Raw genomic sequence first — 23,583 nt, forward strand, 5'->3', positions numbered from 1 at the left:
ACACCGTCCTCTTTTTCAATAAACATGTTCACATAATAATACATTAGCAGACAATAGGATCAGCATGGACTGGAAGGTGTACAGTTACACTGGGCTAGAATTACGAAATTCTTTCTACGAATGAAGAATTCTCATTTCCATCATTCTTTTGGGTTGAGTATGGAAGACAACATGGTTTGGGGGAAGGGCCAGGGGTGTGGGTGTTGGTTGTGGATGGAAGATGTTAATGATGGGGACTTTTTATTTCCAGTGCAAAAAGAGCATAAGATGTTCCTCCTGTGAACCCTGTCATTCACATTCTTGAAAAGTGTTTTGAAAGGATTCTGCACAGTTCTACAATCTCATCAGATACCCAGTAGGGATCTCAAGCTGGATTTAGTTTCACTGAATTTAGCTCAGTGGTCTATACAGTTCTTCCATATGAAAAGGGAATCAGTAGGGCAACAGCCTCTTCAAATATTGGCTTTAGTACTCAGAAAAGTACATATCCTGTGCAATCCAGCAAGCCTTTAAAGTGAATGGAATTTCTTTGAAGTGGGTTTTTTTCCAGCCACAACAACTCTTTTAGGGGCTAATGCCCTACTCATGAAGCTCCATTTGTAGACCTTTTCACGAGCCATCTAGATAGTGTCATTCACCTGGGCTGTTGGTCCTCAGTAAGTGGACATTTTCTACTTTTTAAATTCATTAAGACTTAGCTGCCCCATGTTTCATTTGGGGGGATTAAATGGAAATTAAAAGTTATGAAGCATAATTTATTCCAGGTAACAAGTTATGAACCAATATGTTTATTTGGATGTACCAAAAACACGGTTCTGTCCAGGCTTTGAGAACGTCAGGAACTATATAAAAGTTAATTCCTCTTTCAGAGAGCGCACAGTATAGCTGGGAAATCAAACTTATACTTTATTTTTTTAAATTTTATTGAAGTATAGTTGATTTACAACATTGTGTTTAATTTTTGCTGTATGGCAAGGTGACTCAGTTATATATATATATATATATATATATATATATATATATATATACATTCTTTTCCATTATGGTTTATCAAAGGATATTGAATATAGTTCCCTGTGCTATACAGTAGGACCTTGTTGTTTATCCATCCTATATATAGTAGTTTGCAGCTGTTAATCCCAACCTCCCAGTCCTTCCCTCCTCCTCTCCGCCTCCCCCTTGGGAACCACAAGTCTGTTCTCTATATCTGTGAGTCTGTTTTTGTTTTGTAGATATGTTCATCTGTGTCGTGTTTTAGATTCCACATATAAGTGATATCACATGGTATTTGTCTTTCTCTTTCTGACTTACTTCATCCTTGTTGGTTATCCATTTTAAATACAGCAGTGTGTACATGTCAATCCCAAACTCCCTAATTATCCCTCCCCACCGCACTTCCCTCCTGATAACCATAAGTTCGTTATCTAAGTCTGTGAGTCTGTTTCTGTTTTGTAAATGAGTTCATTTGTATCTCTTTTTTTTAGATTCTGCATATAAGCGATATCATATGGTATAAGTGATATCATATGGTATAAGTGATATCATACAATATTTCTCTTTCTCTGTCTGACTTAACTTTACTCAATATGACAATCTCTAGGTCCATCCATGTTGCTGCAAATGGCATTATTTCATTCTTTTTAATAGCTGAGTAATATTCCATGTCATATACACACACACATATACCGCATCTTCTTTATCCATTCATCTGTCGATGGACATTTGAGTTGTCTCCATGCCTTGGCTATTGTAACTAGTACTGCTATGAACATAGGAGTGCATCTATCTTTCTGAATTATAGTTTTGTCTGGGTATATGCCCAGGAGTGGGATTGCTGGATCTTATGGCAACTCTGTTTTTATATACTTACACTTTAAATGATGAGTACTAACAACAACAACAAAATTTTAAGACAGTTCATGCTAAGGATCAAATGAGTGTTACATTCAATGAGCCCTGTAGGAATTAGTGGAGCCATGTGCCTGGAAATGGTATCATGAAGTCTTCAATACCTCACTGAGGGACTCAGATTCTTTCAGGTGGCACGTGAGCCTTGATGCTATGCTCCTGGTAGGGCACAACCAAATACTGACATATTTCATTCTCTCATACAAATAAAGACTAATTTTACTAGCAGAAAATGGCTCATAGCTATGCAGTTTAAAGTAAAAGCCATGAATACAGCTTCATGAAAAATCTGGCTATCTAGCTAGGCCTGGGCAACTGTCTTTGAGCTTTGCCAATAGTATTTGTTTTCTACTCCTTAATTCCTTCCAAATGCTCATAGCACCAAAGGTATAAACAACTTATAGGGTGAAGACTTAAGTTTAAAAGTTCTGTCCATTAACTTAATTTGATTTTTAGTTGGTGAAGAACAGGCACAGAGAAGGCTGTCATTGTTCGAATTTAGCAATGAATTACTTTGGCCCGGCTCCTGAAACCCTCTCATCCCCTGAAGCATAATTTTGGGACCATTTGCAAACTGTAGGAGTGATCAGAGGGGGATCTTCAGGTGCCATGGCAGGTTGAAGGAAGATGCCTTTTGGAACCTTTATAGTCCTCCTTATTATCATCATCATTTTCTAGCGGTGGTTTCTGAGTTCACTGGTCTAAGTACTTTATCTACGAATTCATTTATTCTTCACAACAATTCTAAAGTCAGTACTATTATCACCTCCTGTGCTGGTTAATTTTATGTGTCAACTTGAGTAGGCTAAAGGATACCCAGATAGCTGTTAAAACATTACTTCTGGGTGTGTCTGTGGGAGTGTTTCTGGAAGAGATTAGCATTTGAATCAGTGGACCAAGTAAAGAAGATAGTCTTCACCAACATGGGTGGGTGTCATCCAATGGATAGAACAAAGAGGAAGGGCAAATTTGCTCTTTGCTTGAGCTGAGACAGACATCTTCTGCCCTCCAACATCAGCACTCCTGGTTCTAGAGCCTTAGGACTTCGACTGAATTACACACTGGCTTCCCTGGTTCTCCAGCTTGCAGACTGCAGATTGTGGGGCTTCTCAGCCTCCACAGTCATGTGAGCCAATTCCTATAATAAATCTCCTCTCATCTCTCTTTCTCTCTGCGTATATATACATCCTATTGGTTCTTTTTCTCTGGAGAACTCTATTACAACTCCATTTCACATATGGGAATACTGAGGCACAGAGAGTTAATAGCTTTCCCCAAATCTCACAGCTAGTGGGTGGCAGAGCCTCTCTGCAGTCAGCATTCCTTAAGCGGGGTGCCTGCCACCCCTCAGGTAGATTAGTGACTACCCCTTTGAGCTAAGGCCTAACTTCTGGGTTTAACTGAAGGAGCTGGACCTGGAGAAGTCCAGTTTGGAGATGGTTGGAGTTCCTGTCACCCAGGAGCATGAGAAAATCCCTGGAAGAAGAGAGTTTTCTTGAGCTCACGGACAGTAGCGACAACACAAAAGTGGCACATTTTTGAACAGGTGCAAGATTTGTCAAGATAAACTACATCTGCTCTGATTCTTTCCTGGCATCCTTTTTCCTCACTTCCAGTCCTTAAGGAAATTGAAGCAGCTTGTAGTAAGACTTGTTCTTTCCCAGGGCCTCTCGGTCTCCTGTGCAGTTAGTTTGAGTGGGCAAACGTGCACTTTACCACAGGGAAGAGAGAATAGACACTGTTGGAAAATGTGCCTGGTAGCACTTCTAGGAGAGGGGATTTCTCCTCCCTTTCATCACAAATGGTTACCTGGGAGACTCCCTTTTGCCCTCGTATTTCCACCCCCTTTCTGCTCTCTTCTTGGCCTCCTCCCTGACCGTCCTCCATTCCCTCCAAATGACAATCTTGGACACATTTATTGAAGGGTGTCATTACTGTAAGACACTATGTTCCATCTTTCCCTATTTTGCTTCCTGCCATCCTGAAGCACCAGGCTAGTGTTCCCAGTGCATTCTGAGGATACTTAGACTAACGAGGTAAACAGAGGTAGGGAGCCTTGCTTAGGAGTCCTGGCCTTGGCCCCATCTTTCTCTACATGTGAACCAGAGACACACTGATTTCAAAGTGCGTAGGTGTGGGAGCTGGTTATGGCACTTGCCCAGCTGGTTCTTTTTCCCCATTTGGCTGTTGTTCAGGGTGTTTCTGTTCTCCCCTTCAGCAAAGATCCCTGGAGGAGTAGAGAGGGCAGTGACAGGAGCTGTACCTCAGAACCCTTTTCTGAACTTCTGATATCAGGTGGACAGTGTTAAGTAATGCTAACTGGCTGGGGTGAGAGAGGCAAAGGTATGTAGTCCCAACAGAGCCCACAAATGGACTGGCTGTACCTTTGTCAATATTGAATCAAGAGCCATAAAATATTTCATCTTCTCTAATCCAATAATCCCACTGTTGGAACTGTGTCCGAGGAAAGAGTTCAAAGTAAGACAAGATAATTACAAGTATAGCTGGTGCCCAGATCTTAGTTTCTAAATACTGTTATCCATGGATGGGTAACAGAGCCCCTTGGAGAAATCACTCATTCAGATCTGGGGCAGGGAAACCTCTCACTGTCAGTAAGTAAAATGGTGCTCAGAGGATGAAGAGTTTTGGGTGGAGAGGTAGTGAATTCTGCTTTGGCTTGAGTTTGGGGTAGCTGGGAGATACACAGCTGGAGATATTCAGTGGGGGATGCATAGATGTGGATGTGTAGGTCTGTGTAGACATATAGGTATAAATATAGACATGGTGCAAATGGATAATAGGGCCGAATAGTTCCCTACATCACTTTGCAGAAAAATTCTCTCAGATGCTTGGGAACATGCATATTTCTGGGACCCACCTCGGGGAGTAGGACAAACTGCATTTTAAAGTATTCTCCAAATCACAGTTTGTGCACGTATCAGTCTAAGAAATACTTATTTAAAAGATTGTGAAAATGCAAAGAGCCATTATGAGACTGAGAAGATAGAGAAGTAAGAGGTAGCCCTGGATAATGCAGTCCACAGAGCCAAGAAACAGAGTGTTTTACTGCAGAGCCCTGGACCATGTTGCTGAGAGGGCAAAAGAGTCACTACAAGCATAAATGTGAAAAGAGAAGCCATAAAAGAATAGAAGAACATATGGGTAAAATTTTACCTGATCACAAGATAGAGAGTGTTGTAAGCATAAAAGCAAAGGAAGAAAACAAAGTATTGCCACGTTTGACCACATGAATGTTAAATACTTCAGCAGGTGAAAAAAATGAAAAACATTAATATAAGAAATGGGGGGCGGGCTTCCCTGGTGGCGCAGTGGTTGAGAGTGCGCCTGCCGATGCAGGAGACGCGGGTTCATGTCCCGGTCCGGGAAGATCCCACATGCCGCGGAGAGGCTGGGCCCGTGAGCCATGGCCGCTGAGCCTGCGCGTCCGGAGCCTGTGCTCCGCAACGGGAGAGGCCACAACAGTGAGAGGCCCGCGTACCGGAAAAAAAAAAATGGCGGGGGGGGGAAGAAAGGGGGAAATCTTGTAGCATAGAGGTTCAAGTAAAGTAATATCATTAATATATGAAACTTATATAATCCACTCAGGAAACTATGACTATCCTAGTAGAAAAATGAGCAAACACATGAACAGGCAATTCCCAAATGAAATACAATTGTCAATTATATGAAAAAAATGAATATGAAATGCATATTAAAGCAAAAATGAAGTGCCTTTTTTTCCCCAGATTCCCCATATAAGTGACATCATGCAGTATTTGTCTTTGTCTGACTTATTCCACTTCGTATGATGCCCGAAATGCCATTTTTAACTCCTTAAGTTGGCAAATACTGGTACCAAAAAGTGTAGTAATGCTCTGGCCTAGAGAGTCAGGGAAACAAGCAAAGTCCTCCACTGTTAGTAGAATGTATTTGGTGCAATTTTTCTGAAAGGCATTTGGAAGTATATACCAAACATTTGAAAATATTTCTACCCTTCAAAAGCAATTCTTCTTCTAGGAATTTATCTTTCACAGTTATGTAAAAAGATGTTCTTTCCAGTATTACTGGTAATATCAACAAACTGGAAACAATTTGAATGCCCAACAACAGTGATTTGGTTCAATAAATTATGGAAGTCATATAATGCTATATTTTCAAAAGCCTTTACAAAGCGTGCTTTAGTAAAAGGATTCCAAACTTGGGTTCCAGGCAGTAATAGAAGTGAGTGTGAAGTAGGCTGGATATAAAGTGAAGACACGGAGAAAAGAAGAACTATTTCATTTTCCTCTTAGTTCTATCACTTTTTTTTTAAAGAGTGTTAAGTGAAATTATAAACAGCAACTGACGATCTCTGTTGGAGAACAATAGGGAGCAGTGGGGACTGCAGTAAAGGAGGAAGCACAGCCCTATCTCACAGGATCAGCCGAGCTCCATGTGGTTGAACACCCTGTGAGCCAATCAGATCTATTTATTGGCTACCAATTTCCAACCTTTGCTTTCAATTTTTTTTGGCAAGAAAATGTTTATAATTGTTAAGTGAAAAAAAACAGGTTCCACAGTAGTAACTGTCTAATAGTGAATGTAGTATATCATACTATGATATTGAACTGGATAATACTTGTGTGTATTTGTACGTGTGTATGTGTGTACATCTTAATATATGCACAGAAAAAAGCCTGGAAAGAAATAAGCCAAAGTGTGGCTTTATGTAGGCCTTGGTGATCACAAGCTGTTTTAATTGTTTCTTTGACGTCTTTGCATTTTTAATATTTTCCATAACAAATGCCTACACATTATTTTTAAACAGAACCAAACCCACCAACCAAAGTTTCTTTGGAAACACCTAGGCTCAGTTTTGACGTCCAGGGAGAACCTCCCTGGACAGCGCAGATGGAGTCCTCTCGAGCGGCTGTCCTGTCAGCTCTTCCCCTGAAGCGGGGTCTGGTAGCCTGGTTGTCGTTGCTGTTATTATTCTATTGTCTTTGAAATGCTCACTGGCTTTTGGCAGCCTTGTGCTCATCACCATTGCCAAGAAGTTTATGCAAGTGTGAGCCAGTGAGAGTTTACCCATTCTAAGTTTTGAAAAAGTTCTATTTCTTCATAGTTAAAGATGTACACTTTTTTTTTTTTTTGTGGTACGTGGCCCTCTCACTGTTGTGGCCTCTCCCGCTGCGGAGCACAGGCTCCGGACGCACAGGCTCAGCGGCCATGGCTCACGGGCCCAGCTGCTCCGCGGCATGTGGGATCCTCCCGGACCGGGGCACGAACCCATGTCCCCTGCATCGGCAGGCGGACTCTTAACCACTGCGCCACCAGGGAAGCCCGAGATGTACCCTTTAATAAAGATAACTATACAAACGTTTACTATCAATTTACTAGGTCCAGTCTGGACCTGGCAGTGTTATTAGTTTAAACAGCATGAATCCCTGTGCTATACTTCAGTTGTTCAAATGTCCTTATGAAAACAGTTATGAAAAAGTTACCATTCATACAGGTACGTGGGCAGTCTTTTTTTTTTTTTCTTCTTTACATGGGCAGTCTTAAACATCAATAAGTTGGCTGTTTTCCCCTGAGCTGGAGAACAGCAACCGATTTACACTTTAGAAGTCAGGCCAGCAAATCTAGAGAAGGCAAATACAGAGTTGCAAACCTGTGAGTGCTTTTATTCCCTTCACAGACTTCCAGAGCAAAATGGATTGCTTTGCAATTGTGAAGGGGAAAAAAGAAAAGAAGGAAAGAATGTGTTGGCTTTGTCTGCCCGTGGTTTGAGTAGAGGGGAATTTTTTTTGTTCTTTTTTGGGTGAAGAGTGGGATCTTAATGGGCGCTGCTAGTCGGCCGAGGCAGCCTCTGAAAGCTCCTCTTGTCAGAGGAGCCCAAGATAGAAGGATCCATTGTTTCCCAGTCTGAAGTTATCACTCTTCCCTTTATCCTTTCTTTTGGGCCTTTTAGTGTTTGCTTTATCAGAATATTTTAATCCCTACTGTGGTGACTGGTGTAATTTATCTCATTAAGCCTCTCCTATTTTCTTCTGTTTACATGACCAATATTATTATGTTTTATGGGGCTTATACCAACAAGCCACTCCTTTGTCCCATTGTTTCAGCTCTAGGCCAAAAATCAACAAATGAAGTTTTATCTTTCCAATCTTGGACCTCACCTACTTGTCATTCAGTTTGTACAGGTTGCATGAAGAGCATGTTCCTTTGAAAACAAAGCAAGGATTCATTTTTATGACCTAAAACCAAACAATTACCTTTCTCAAAAGGTCCTGGTCATCTCTTATAGACTGGCAGAGACTCGCCTTATGAGGTGGAAAAAAAGCAGATACTTCCTTGTGGGTTGAAAGCCCAAAGTCCCCTAGCAATAACGCCCTGCTCCCTAACTAGTGTATCTTCCATAGTGTATAGAATATCCTAGAAGCAGAGAACCTGAGCACTGGAAGGCACCTAGTGAGGTTATCTCATCCAAACCCCCGCCCTTCAGCAAGACCACACCCAAGCCAGACTGAGCCAGACCAGAGGAGAATCAGTCGTTTTTAAAGGCATATGAAGGAGAGCCTTCACTCAACCAGTCACAAATACCATGTCAGAAAATTCCTTCTCTAAAAAACCAGCCTAATAAAAGCTTTGTCATTTCCTCAGTCACCCTTTTTCTTTTCCAGATTGAAAATAACAGGGTACCATCCTCAGGGAATCAACAACAGTTTAATGAGCAGTAACTTCCTACAAGGCAGTGGTTCTCAGATGTTAGTGCACATCCGAACTGCCTGGAGGCTTATTAAAAACACACATTGCTGGACCCCACCCCCTAGAGTTTCTGATTCCTGAGATGGAGCAAAGATGGACAATTTGCATTTCTAGCAAGTTCCCAGGTGATGCTGATTTTGTCAGACCAGGGATCCCACTTTGAGAACTGCTGAGCCTAGGAACTCGAAAGGAGAAATATGAGGATAATTAAGAGGCAGAAACAAGTGGAGTAACAGCAAGTTAAACAAGTTAACCTCTACACAGAAAATGGTAAATGCCTATCAGATAAGTTCTTTGCTGTCAGACGGAGGCCAGTGGGGAAGGCTGACCACAGCGGTAATTTAGGATGTTAGCCATTAACACAGGAACCTGCGGGAGCACAGCTGAGGAGTGTGGTGTTCTGGGTAGGTGGGGAAGAGGCCAGGAAGGCTACCTGCAGAACTGGAGGCCTGAGGAGTAATTGCTGGGTTGACTTTTAAAGAAGGGAAAGTATCCAGACAAAGGTCAGGGCTAGGCATGTGCTCTTCCAGCAGAAGGAACTGTATGGAATTAAAGAGGAGTGGTGGAGTTTTTACGGAAGAGCAAATCATCCAATTTTCTCAGAGGGGAGAGTGGCAAACGAGGTTGTGATGACAGAACTGCAGAGGTAGGCAGGGGCTAGATCACGAAGGAGCGTCAGAGCTGGTTTAAGGAGTCTGGCAGGATTCTAAAGGCCATTATTTGGCATAGAATATAAAGAACAATCTAATAAGACTCCATGAACATCAGAGATGAAAAGAGAATACACAGCTATCCCCAATCCTTGTACTTCCTTCTCTGTAACTAGGACATCTCTACTGGGTTTACTCTGGCTTGCAGCTGATGTCGAGGCCTTGCTAAGTTTCTAGCCTAAGTGTGGACAAAATCCCCTTTCCTTTTAGTTTAGTCGAGAGCTTTTGGAGTTTCATAAAGGGAAATTTGTAAAGACACTAGGCAAACATGTATGAAACCAAAGTGAATAGAGAGAATACGGAAGTTGGGTCTAGAGATAAACAGACGCTTCTAGCTCCAGCTTTCACTAGCTATACAGCCTTGAGCATGTTACTTAACTTCCTGTGCCATAGTTTCTGTATTTAAATAGAGACCTAATTCCCTAACAAGATCCATAAGATCTTATGTGTTCTGGCCCCTACCTGCCTTTTCAGCCTCATCTTATGGCCACTGATCTTACTCTTTTATTTATTTATTTATTTATTTATTTATTTATTTATTTATTTTATTTATTTATTTTTGACTGCATTGGGTTTTTGGTGGTGCACGCAGGCTTTCTCTAGTTGCAGCGAGCAGGGGCTACTCTTTGTTGCGGTGTGCGGACTTCTCATTGCAGTGGCTTCTTTTGTTGTGGAGCACGTGCTGTACGCGCACGGGCTCAGTAGTTGTGGCGCAGGGGCTTAGCTGCTCCGCGGCATGTGGGATCTTCCCAGACCAGGGATCGAACCCTTGTCCCCTGCATTGGCAGGCGGATTCTTAACTACTGTACCACCTGGGAAATTCCTGATCGTTCTCTTTCTGCTCCATCTGCATAAATCTTCTTCAAGCTCGTGTTTGTCATGCTCCCTTCTACCACAGGGCCTTTGCACATACTGTGTCCTCTGTCTGCAATAGTCTTGCCTCCCTCTTCAGTAATTACTAGATTTAGATGTAAGGCCCACCCCCTCTAGGAAATCTTTGATCTCTCTGAATAGGTAAAATCCCTCCATAGGCTTTTTTACTCTGAAGAACTTATATGATAGCACTTAATATTGTTATTTGTGTAACTGTTTGCTTAATGTTTTTCTTCTCCTAGACCAGGGGTCAGCAAACTATCTCCATCTTTGGCCTGCAGCCTATTTTTGTAAATGAAGTTTTATGGAAAAGCAGCCACGCCCACTTATTTCGATATGATCTGTGGCCACTTTTGTACTACAGTGGCAGAGCTGAGTAGTTAGAGCAGAATTTATGGCTTGAAAAGCCTAAATATTACTCTGGCCCTTTACAGAAAAAAAGCTGCCAGTTCCTGTACTTGACTATAGTCTCCATGAGAGCCCGTACAAAGTCTATATTTGCTTACTCACATATCTTCAGCATCTAGCCCAGTGTCTGCTACATGGAAGATGCACAATAAATAAATAAATGAATAAACAAACGAACAATAAATGCAAGGAGATTTTTTTTAAGTGTCTATTTTACTAGAATGTTGAAAGGGTTAAATAAGATAATATATGTAAAGAACCCAGCAATAGAGTGCCTGAAACATAGCAGATGGTTAATAAATGTTGGTAGTTATTATTCTTCTCAGTCTTTCCTTAGTGCATTTTAGTCTTCTCTCTGGGTCTGGACCTAAGCTGTCCCCTGGCCCTGGGCTGAGTCGCATTCCTGTCCTTCACCTGTCCTACTTTCTCTTGCCCTCTGGCCTTTGCATGTCTATTTCTGACTCTAGGATTCTTTTCTTGGTCTCAGATTCTTAGGAATGTCTTCTCCACTCTTCCTAGAGATTTCCTTCTAGGATGTTCAGTCTATTTGAAGCATATTATTCTCAAACCTTGTCGTAGCCTTAGGGTGACCCTCCTTTAACCTATCCCCGGGGCTTGGCTTCACGAGGGTCATCTAAGTGATGGCAGTTATCTAAGTGATGGCAGTTTTGTCTTATTTTATAGCCACCTCTTTCAGGGACAGCAGGCAATTTCTTCTCTTCTGGTTCAGCAGGAGAAGCTGTAGGATTGGAGGAGAGCTCCTAATAAGAGAGCAATGAACAGAGGCTCGGGAACTGAACCTGTGTGGCTTTAAGGCAGAAGGGATCGAAGCGCAGCCCAGAGGCTGTTCAGCCTGGACACAGGCCCAGCTGGTGCAGAACCTAAAAAGAGGGGGTTTAGTAAAACCAGGGGTCAGCTCACTGTAACCTACAGGCCAAATCCAGGCTGTCTCCCATTTTTCTGTCCCTTTCATGCTAAGAATGGTTTTTGCATTTTTAAATGGTTGGGGGAAAAAATCAAAAGAAGAAGAATATTTTGTGATACATAAAAACTATATGAAACCCGAATTTCAGTGTCCGTAATAAAGTCTTACTGGAACACAGCTGTGCTCATTCATTTACGTCTGTGCCTGCTTTCACGTCACAACAGCAGAGTCCTTGGCGTCAGAGACCATAAAGCTGAGGATGTTTACTGATAGGCCCTTGAGAGAAAAGGTTTGCCAACCTCCGAGTTATACGAGTAGCCTGAGCTGCAGACAGTGACTTTGACCTGAGCTCGTGAGAGCCTCTTTTGAGTTCAGTGTTGCATGGCCTCTACAAACCCCACCAGATCCCAGCCCAGGGTGCAGCCCAGGGTGAGGTAGGGAGAGAATGGGTTAATTAGATGGGTTAATGAGAGGAATCCTTCTTGAAGGAGGTGGGAAGGGATGAGATGAGAGAACACAACAGTCTGGTTCAAATGCTGGTTTCGCCACTTAGAGCAGTGGGAGCTTGAGCCAGTGTCTTACCTTCTCTGAGCAGCAGTTCCCATATTTTATAATGTGAATAATTATCCTCTCAAATATACAGTGACATGGTGAACACCGAATGAGCTAATGCATGCAACAATGCCTGGGGTGTGGTAGGCACTCAACAGATATTCACTACTATTACTATGTGTGGATGGAGTACACCAGTGGAAGAGTTGGCTTTGGGGAGGAAAAAGCCATCTCAGTGCATCCCATGGAATAGTGTAAAAAAGTAGACATTGGAGAGACACAGACCTGGGTTCAATTCTGCCTCCGCTAGTGTACGCATCACTGTTGTATGACCCTAGGAAAGTTGATTAACTTCTCTGAGCCTCAGTACCCCACCCCCGGCTACCCCTCCTTTATGTAACTCAGATGTCAAGTGGGACCTTCCTACTCTTTGATTTAGGAAACATTTCCTTATGGAACCACCTGCCACCATCTCAAGTAAAACCCATGGGATTCCTGTTTCACCCTGTGCCAACAAGGCCATTCAGAAAATTCTCTTTCAACAAGCATTTCACGAATTGAGTAAATTTACTGGAGATTTGAAGAGCTATACTTCTGAGCGTGGGATCATATTGTGCCCCACACAGTCTTTTTCTAAACCTCCTCCCCTCCTCTTGCTTCTACCTCCCTTCTTTCTGAGTGAAGAGGCCACAGTACACACACCCCTTTCTCCACCCATTTCCCTGTACCAGCTGCTAAAAGGATAAATTTCCTCTAACCCCTAACAAGCAAAATAGGGATAATTATGACTACCTCACGAAGTGTTTGTGGGACTTAAATGAGGTAATGTGTCTGCCAGCTCCTGGCATGCAAAAGGCATCCCCTCCCCTCTTGATTCTTACTTTGCGATTTGAAGGAACAAAGAGAGAAGCTGAGAGATATTTTGACATAGGGGCGAGGGTTGATAAAGCAGCCAGGAAGGTCATCTCCTTGACCATCACCCTCCAGTGAAGTAGAAGAGATTATTTGCCTGGAGAAACTGGGAGAGGTGGAGGGACTCAGGGCGGAAGCCAGATAAGTCTGGTTTTTCTTGGAGTCCATCCAAAAGGGTTTAGTTACTAAAACAGCAGTTCCTTTACATAAATCCTTCAGGTTCTTGAAAAATATTATTAACTCACTCCTGCATCATAAATAATCCTAATTTTATTAATTTTGCCTCTCAGGCCAAGGCACAGCTCCTGCATGGCCCCCTCTCCTGAGCATACAGCTGAAGGGGCAAGGTCCCCAGGCAGAGGGCAGTACCTGAGCCCTGGGCTGAATGGTGTTACGCGGGCTGCAGTTTAAACTGGCATTCCCTGATGTTTTCCAAGCCCTTTCAGAGTGGGCTCTTCTTAATAATCTTTCCTTAGGTGTAGGACTCAGAATGGGTGGTTTATTGGCAAGGTTCTGCATGCAGAGGCATGGGAATTCTGTTACTTGTCTACTTGGACTTGTTTGATGTCCTGTTTGCATTAGTATTCTTTTTCTTTTAACCTCAGAATTATTATTATTATTTTATTATTATTTTTTTTTTACTCCTTCCAAAAGAGCTGATAGATGGCTCTCTTCTATTTTGCTTTGGGCCAAGGATGCTTCTACCCAATGTTGTGAAAACAAATGGTCCTGATTAGTCAATGCCAAGTTGTATCCTCTACCCTAAGAGGCCCTTGCTCTCCTCTCTAACTGCCCCCACCCACCTCCCTCCCTCTCTCTCTCTCTCTCTCTCTCTCTCTCTCTCTCTCTCTCTCTCTCTCTTTTTCTTTTTAAACTGAGATTTCTCATAGTTTTCTTTCCAAAACAAAGTTGAAGGGTTACCAACACCTGTCTCTTTATATGGTGTTGTTTGGGGCTTAAGAAAAAAAAAAAGACCTAGGAGTTTAGGAAACAAGTGTTCAGTTCCTGTTAGTCCACTGTGTGTCTTCTGAAAGAGGCTTTATTAAATGTTTTGGTTTTATGACTTACTGTTTTCCCCAAATGTAAAAATAATTTGTGTTTGTGTGTAAAACGTGGAGACACCAAAAAATATAAAGAAACGTAAATAAAAACCATGTACTGAGTTTTTCCCCTGTCGGAAACTCCACTGTTAACATATTTTTTTTAAATTTATTTTTGGCTGCATTGGATCTTCATTGCTGCACACGGGCTTTCTTTAGTTGTGGTGAGCGGGGGCTACTCTTCGTTGTGGTGCATGGGCTTCTCACTGCAGTGGCTTCTCTTGTTGCAGGGCACGGGCTCTAGGCACGCAGGCTTCAGTAGTTGTGGCACTCGGGCTCTAGAGAACAGGCTCAGTAGTTGTGGCACATGGGTTTAGTTGCTCCGCGGCATGTGGGATCCTCCCGGACCAGGGCTCGAACCTGTATCTCCTGCATTGGCACACGGATTCCTAACCACTGCGCCACCAGGGAAGCCCTGTTAACATCCTGATGCATTTCCCTAGACTTTTTTCTCTGCAAATGGGCGTACATAGTTACCAAATGAGATCCTATTGTGCACACAGTTTTTTGGTTTTTAATTTAATTTAATTTTATTTTATTTTATTTTATTTATTTTTTAACATTTTCATTGGAGTATAATTGCTTTACAATGGTATGTTACTTTCTGCTAACAAAGTGAATCAGCTATACATATACATACATCCCCATATCTCCTCTCTCTTGCATCTCCCTCCCACCCTCCCTCTCCCACCCCTCTAGGTGGTCACAAAGCACGGAGCTGATCTCCCTGTACTATGCGGCTGCTTCCCACTAGCTATCTATTTTACATTTGGTATTGTATATATGTCCATGCCACTCTCTCACTTTGTCCCAGCTTACCCTTCCCCCTCCCCATGTCCTCAAGTCCATTCTCTAGTAGGTCTGCGTCTTTATTCCTGTCCTGCCCCTAGGTTCTTCAGAAACTTTTTTTTTTTTTAGATTCCATATATATGTGTTAGCATATGGTATTTGGTTTTCTCTTTCTGACTTACTTCACTCTGTATGACAGTCTCTAGGTCCACCCACCTCACTACAAATAACTCAATTTCATTTCTTTTTATGGCTGAGTAATATTCCATTGCATATATGTGCCACATCTTCTTTATCCATTCATCTATTTATGGATGCTTAGGTTGCTTCCATGTCCTGGCTATTGTAAATAGAGCTGCAATGAACATTGTGGTACAAGACTCTTTTTTTTTTTTTTTTTTTTTTTTTGCGGTACTCGGGCCTTTCACTGTTGTGGCCTCTCCCGTTGCGGAGCACAGGCTCCGGACGCGCAGGCTCAGCGGCCATGGCTCACGGGCCTAGCCGCTCCGCGGCATGTGGGCTCTTCCCGGACCGGGGCACGAACCCGTGTCCCCTGCATCGGCAGGCGGACTCTCAACCACTGCGCCACCAGGGAAGCCCACAAGACTCTTTTTGAATTACGGTTTTCTCTGGATATATGCCCAGTAGTGGGATTGCTGGGTCGTATGGTAGTTCTATTTTTAGTTTTTTGAGGAACCTCCATACTGTTCTCCATAGTGGCTGTATCAATTTACATTCCCACCAACAGTGCAAGAGGGTTCCCTTTTCTCCACACCCTCACCAGCATTTATTGTTTCTAGATTTTTTGATGATGGCCATTTTGACTGGAGTGAGGTGATACCTCATTGTAGTTTTGATTTGCATTTCTCTAATGATTAGTGATGTTGAGCATCCTTTCATGTGTTTGTTGGCAAACTATATATCTTCAGTGGAGACATGTCTGTTTAGGTCTTCTGCCCATTTTTGGATTGGGTTGTTTGTTTTATTGATATTGAGCTGCATGAGCTGCTTGTATATTTTGGAGATTAATCCTTTGTCAGTTGCTTAATTTGCAAATATTTTCTCCCATTCTGATGTTTGTCTTTTTTGTCTTGTTTATGGTTTCCTTTGCTGTGCAAAAGCTTTTAAGTTTCATTAGGTCCCATTTGTTTATTTTTGTTTTTATTTCCATTTCTCTAGGAGGTGGGTCAAAGAGGATCTTGCTGTGATTTATGTCATAGTCTTCTGCCTATGTTTTCCTCTAAGAGTTTGATAGTGTCTGGCCTTACATTTAGGTCTTTAATCCATTTTGAGTTTATTTTTGTGTATGGTGTTAGGGAGTGTTCTAATTTCATTCTTTTACATGTAGCTGTCCAGTTTTCCCAGCACCACTTATTGAAGAGGCTGTCTTTTCTGCATTGTATATTCTTGCCTCCTTTATCAAAGATAAGGTGACATATGTGTGTGGGTTTATCTCTGGGCTTTCTATCCTGTTCCGTTGATCTATATTTCTGTTTTTGTTCCAGTACCATACTGTCTTGATTACTGTAGCTTTGTAGTATAGTCTGAAGCCAGGGAGCCTGATTTCTCCTGGTCCATTTTTCTTTCTCAAGATCACTTTGGCAGTTCCGGGTAAGATGGCGGAAGAGTAAGACGCGGAGATCACCTTCCTCCCCACGGATACACCAGAAATACAGCTACACGTGGAACAACCCCTACAGAACACCTACTGAACGCTGGCAGAAGACCCCAGACCTCCCAAAAGGCTCGCCCCGCACTCCGTGCCCCTTCCTCCCGCCCGGCCTGAGTGAGCCAGAGTCCCCGAAGAGGCTGCTCCTTTAACCCTCTGTCTGAGCGAAGAACAGACGCCCTCCGGCGACCTACACGCAGAGGCGGGGCCAAATCCAAAGCTGAGACCCAGGAGCTGTGAGAACAAAGAAGAGAAAGGGAAACCTCTCCCAGCAGCCCCAGAAGCAGTGGATTAAAGCTCCACAATCAACTTGATGTACCCTGCATCTGTGGAATACATGAATAGACAACACATCATCCCAAATTGAGGATCCCGGAGTCAGTGCTGTGCCTCTGAGGTGGGAGAGCCAACTTCAGGACACTGGTCCACAAGAGACCTCCCAGCTCCACATAATATCAAACGGCAAAAATCTTCCAGAGATCTCCAGCTCAACACCAGCACCCAGCTTCACTCAACGACCAGCAAGCTACAGTGCTGGACACCCTAAGCCAAACAACTAGCAAGACAGGAACACAACGCCACCCATTAGCAGAGAGGTGGCCTAAAATCATAAAAAGTCTGCAGACACCCCAAAACACACCACCAGACGTGGACCTGCCCACCAGAAAGACAAGATCCAGCCTCATCCACCAGAACACAGGCACTAGTCCCCTCCACCAGGAAGCCTACACAACCCACTAAACCAACCTTAGCCACTGGGGACAGACACCAAAAACAACGGGAACTACGAACCTGCAGCCTGCAAAAAGGAGACCCCAAACACAGTAACATAAGCAAAATGAGAAGACAGAAAAACACACAGCAGGAGAAGGAGCAAGATAAAAACCCACCAGATCTAACAAATGAAGAGGTAATAGGCAGTCTACCTGAAAAAGAATTCAGAATAATGATGGTAAAGATGATCCAAGATTCTATTTCCCAGATCCAAAATCTTGGAAATAGAATAGACAAAATGCAAGAAACAGTTAACAAGGACCTAGAAGAACTAAAGATGAATCAAGCATCGATTAAAAACACAATACATGAAATAAAAAATACTCTAGATGGGATCAATAGCAGAATCACTGAGGCAGAAGAACGGATAAGTGAGGTGGAAGATAAAATAGTGGAAATAACTGCTGCAGAGCAAAATAAAGAAAAAAGAATGAAAAGAACAGAGGACAGTCTCAGAGACCTCTGGGACAACATTAAACGCACCAACATTCGAATTATAGGGGTTCCAGAAGAAGAAGAGAAAGAGAAAGGGACTGAGAAAATATTTGAAGAGATTACAGTTGAAAACTTCCCTAATATGGGAAAGGAAATAGTTAACCAAGTCCAGGAGGCACAGAGAGTCCCATACAGAATAAATCCAAGGAGAAATACGCCAAGACACATATTAATCAAACTGTCAAAAATTAAACACAAAGAAATCATATTAAAAGCAGCAAGGCAAAAACAACAAATAACACACAAGGGAATCCCCATCAGGATAACAGCTGATCTCTCAGCAGAAACTGTACAAACCAGAAGGGAGTGGCAGGACATAATTAAAGTGATGAAGGAGAAAAACCTGCAACCAAGATTACTCTACCCAGCAAGGATCTCATTCAGATTTGATGGAGAAATTAAAACGTTTACAGACAAGCAAAAGCTGAGAGTTCAGCACCACCAAACCAGCTTTACAACAAATGCTAAAGGAACTTCTCTAGGCAAGAAAGACAACAGAAGGAAAAGACCTACAATAACGAACCCAAAACAATTAAGAAAATGGGAACAGGAACATACATATCGATAATTACCTTAAATGTAAATGGACTAAATGCTCCCACCAAAAGATACAGATTGGCTGAATGGATACAAAAACAAGACCCATATATATGCTGTCTACAAGAGACCCACTTCAGACCTAGAGACACATACAGACTGAAAGTAAGGGGATGGAAAAAGATATTCCATGCAAATGGAAACCAAAAGAAAGCTGGAGTAGCAATTCTCATATCAGACAAAATAGACTTTAAAATAAAGACTACTAGAAGAGATAAAGAAGGACACTACATAATGATCAAGGGATCAATCCAAGAAGAAGATATAACAATTATAAATATTTATGCACCAAATATAGGAGCACCTCACTACATAAGGCAAATACTAACAGCCATAAAAGGAGAAATCGACAGTAACACAATCATAGTAGGGGACTTTAACACCCCACTTTCACCAATGGACAGATCATCCAAAATGAAAATAAATAAGGAAACACAAGCTTTAAATGATACATTAAACAAGATGGACTTAATTGATATTTATAGGACATTCCATCCCAAAACAACAGAATACACATTTTTCTCAAGTGCTCATGGAACATTCTCCAGGATAGATCATATCTTGGGTCACAAATCAAGCCTTGGTAAATTTAAGAAAATTGAAATTGTATAAAGTATCTTTTCCGACCACAATGCTATGAGACTAGATATCAATTACAGGAAAAGAGCTGTAAAAAATACAAACACATGGAGGCTAAACAATACACTACTTAATAACGAAGTGATCACTGAAGAAATCAAAGAGGAAATCAAAAAATACCTAGAAACAAATGACAATGGAGACACGACGACCCAAAACCTATGGGATGCAGCAAAAGCAGTCCTAAGAGGGAAGTTTATAGCAATACAATCCCACCTTAAGAAACAGGAAACATCTCGAATAAACAACCTAACCTTGCACCTAAAGCAATTAGAGAAAGAAGAACAAAAACATCCCAAAGTTAGCAGAAGGAAAGAAATCATAAAAATCAGATCAGAAATAAATGAAAAAGAAATGAAGGAAACGATAGCAAAGATCAATAAAACTAAAAGCTGGTTCTTTGAGAAGATAAACAAAATTGATAAACCATTAGCCAGACTCATCAAGAAAAAAAGGGAGAAGACTCAAATCAATAGAATTAGAAATGAAAAAGGAGAAGTAACAACTGACACTGCAGAAATACAACAGATCATGAGAGATTACTATAAGCAACTCTATGCCAATAAAATGGACAACCTGGAAGAAAAGGACAAATTCTTAGAAATGCACAACCTGCCGAGACTGAACCAGGAAGAAATAGAAAATATGAACAGACCAATCACAAGCACTGAAATTGAAACCGTGATAAAAAATCTTCCAACAAACAAAAGCCCAGGACCAGATGGCTTCACAGGCGAATTCTATCAAGCATTTAGAGAAGAGCTAACACCTATCCTTCTGAAACTCTTCCAAAATATAGCAGAGGGAGGAACACTCCCAAACTCATTCTACGAGGCCACCATCACCTTGATACCAAAACCAGGCAAGGATGTCACAAAGAAAGAAAACTACAGGCCAATATCACTGATGAACATAGATGCAAAAATCCTCAACAAAATACTAGCAAACAGAATCCAACAGCACATTAAAAGGATCATACACCATGATCAAGTGGGGTTTATTCCAGGAATGCAAGGATTCTTCAATATACGCAAATCAATCAACGTGATACACCATATTAACAAGTTGAAGGAGAAAAACCATATGATCATCTCAATAGACGCAGAGAAAGCTTTCGACAAAATTCAACACCCATTTATGATAAAAACCCTGCAGAAAGTAGGCATAGAGGGAACTTTCCTCAACATAATAAAGGCCATATATGACAAACCCACAGCCAGCATCGTCCTCAATGGTGAAAAACTGAAACCATTTCCACTAAGATCAGGAACAAGACAAGGTTGCCCACTCTCACCACTCTTATTCAACCTAGTTTTGGAAGTTTTAGCCACAGCAATCAGAGAAGAAAAGGAAATAAAAGGAATCCAAATTGGAAAAGAAGAAGTAAAGCTGTCACTGTTTGCAGATGACATGATACTATACATAGAGAATCCTAAAGATGCTACCAGAAAACTACTAGAGTTAATCAATGAATTTGGTAAAGTTGCAGGATACAAAATTAATGCACAGAAATCTCTGGCATTCCTATATACTAATGATGAAAACTCTGAAAGTGAAATCAAGGAAACACTCCCATTTACCATTGCAACAAAAAGAATAAAATATCTAGGAATAAACCTACCTAAGGAGACCAAAGACCTGTATGCAGAAAATTATAAGACACTGATGAAAGAAATTAAAGATGATACAAATAGATGGAGAGATGTACCATGTTCTTGGATTGGAAGAATCAACATCGTGAAAATGACTCTACTACCCAAAGCAATCTACCGATTCAATGCAATCCCTATCAAACTACCACTGGCATTTTTCACAGAACTAGAACAAAAAATTTCACAATTTGTATGGAAACACAAAAGACCCCGAATAGCCAAAGCAATCTTGAGAACGAAAAATGGAGCTGGAGGAATCAGGCTCCCTGACTTCAGACTATACTACAAAGCTACAGTAATCAAGACAGTATGGTACTGACACAAAAACAGAAAGATAGATCAATGGAACAGGATAGAAAGCCCAGAGTTAAACCCACAGACATATGGTCACCTTATCTTTGATAAAGGAGGCAGGAATGTACAGTGGAGAAAGGACAGTCTCTTCAATAAGTGGTGCTGGGAAAACTGGATAGGGACATGTAAAAGTATGAGATTAGATCACTCCCTATCACCATACACAAAAATAAGCTCAAAATGGATTAAAGACCTAAATGTAAGGCCAGACACTATCAAACTCTTAGAGGAAAACATAGGCAGAACACTCTATGACATAAATCACAGCAAGATCCTTTTTGACCCACCTCCTAGAGAAATGGAAATAAAGACAAAAATAAACACATGGGACCTAATGAGACTTAAAAGCTTTTGCACAGCAAAGGAAACCATAAACAAGACCAAAAGACAACCCTCAGAATGGGAGAAAATATTTGCAAATGAAGCAACTGACAAAGGATTAATCTCCAAAATTTATAAGCAGCTCATGCAGCTCAATAACAAAAGAACAAACAACCCAATCCAAAAATGGGCAGAAGACCTAAATAGACATTTCTCCACAGAAGATATACAGACTGCCAACAAACACATGAAAGGATGCTCAACATCTTACTCATTAGAGAAATGCAAATCAAAACTACAATGAGATATCATCTCACACCAGTCAGAATGGCCATCATCAAAAAATCTAGAAACAATAAATGCTGGAGAGGGTGTGGAAAAAAGGGAACACTCTTGCACTGCTGGTGGGAATGTGAATTGGTACAGCTGCTATGGAGAACGGTATGGAGGTTCCTTAAAAAACTACAAATAGAACTACCATATGACCCAGCAATCCTACTACTGGGCATATACCCTGAGAAAACCATAATTCAAAAAGAGACATGTACCAAAATGTTCATAGCAGCCCTATTTACAATAGCCCGGAGATGGAAACAACCTAAGTGTCCATCATCGGATGAATGGGTAAAGAAGATGTGGCACATATATACAATGGAATATTACTCAGCCATAAAAAGAAATGAAATTGAGCTATTTGTAATGAGGTGGATAGACCTAGAGTCTGTCATACAGAGTGAAGTAAGTCAGAAAGAGAAAGACAAATACTGTATGCTAACACATATATATGGAATTTAAGAAAAAAAATGTCATGAAGAACCTAGGGGTAAGACAAGAATAAAGACACAGACCTACTAGAGAATGGACTTGAGGATATGGGGAGGGGGAAGGGTAAGCTGTGACAAAGTGAAAGAGCGGCATGGACATATATACACTACCAAACGTAAGGTAGATAGCTAGTGGGAAGCAGCCGCATAGCACAGGGAGATCAGCTCGGTGCTTTGTGACCGCCTGGAGGGGTGGGATAGGGAGGGTGGGAGGGAGACGCAAAAGGGAGGGGATATGGAAACATATGTATATGTATAACTGATTAAATTTGTTATAAAAAAATAAAAATAAAATAAAATAAAAAAAATTAAAAAAAAAAAAAAGAAAAAGGACTTGGGACCTACTAGGACATAAGTAAATTGTTGTTGAATAAATGCATAAAAAGTTATGAAGACTTCCACTTTTTATCTGAGAGCATATAGCTTAAATTACAGATGCAAATAAAATCCATATTTTCTTATTGCAAAAAAAAAAAAAAAAAAAGATCACTTTGGCTATTCGGGGTTTTTTGTGTTTCCATACAAATTGGTGCACACGGTTTTGAGGCCTGCTTTTCTGCTTAACATTTATTTCATGAGCATTTTCTCAGCCTAAAAATTCATCAAAAGCACCCCTCTTAATGGCTATGTAGTACTTGTAGTATTTGCTGTCCCTAACCTAATCATTCTCAGATTGTTCCACATGTAGCCTGTGTCCAGTTTTCCACCATATAAATAATGCTGCAGTGAGCTTCTTTGTACTTTGTCCTTGTGTATCTGTAAATTCCCATAGAAAGTATTCCTAGAAGTAGGATTACTGGCAAAATAGAATCCTGGAACTTCACATTAGTCTTTACTGACTTCAGTCAGCCCAAGGTGTTTCCCCTTGGATCACATAACAAATTTTTTAGTAACTAAAATAGCAAAAGGGTGGACTTCCCTGGTGGCGTAGTGGTTAAGAATCCGCCTGCCAATTCAGGGGACACGGGTTCGAGCCCTGGTCCTGGAAGATCCCACATGCCGCAGAGCAACTAAGCCCGTGCACCACAAATACTGAGCCTGTGCTTCAGAGCCAGTGAGACACAACCACTGAGACCGCATGCCACAACTACCGAAGCCCGTGCACCTAGAGCCTGTGCTCCACAACAAGAGAAGCCTCCATGTTGAGAGCCCACGCACCACAATGAAGAGTAGCCCCCGCTCGCCGCAACTAGAGAAAGCCCGCGCTCAGCAACGAAGACCCAGCACAGCCATAAATAAATAAATAAATAAATAAATAAATAAATAAATAAATAAATTTAAAAAAATAAAATAAAATAAATAAAATAGCAAAAGGCCTAGCTGATGTTTGCATA

The 23,583-nt window shown here is 41.4% G+C and overlaps 1 long non-coding RNA gene across 2 annotated transcripts in view; it reads left to right on the forward strand.

The window, feature by feature from the left end:
• The window catches only part of LOC308611366, a 104,684-nt gene that overhangs the window by 11,409 nt on the left and 69,692 nt on the right, over nucleotides 1–23,583 (forward strand). The gene's annotated exons all lie outside the window — the stretch shown is intronic.

The sequence above is a fragment of the Mesoplodon bidens genome (assembly GCF_964165515.1).
Source record: "Mesoplodon bidens genome assembly, contig: HAP1_SCAFFOLD_72, whole genome shotgun sequence".
NCBI classification, from domain to species: domain Eukaryota; kingdom Metazoa; phylum Chordata; class Mammalia; order Artiodactyla; family Ziphiidae; genus Mesoplodon; species Mesoplodon bidens.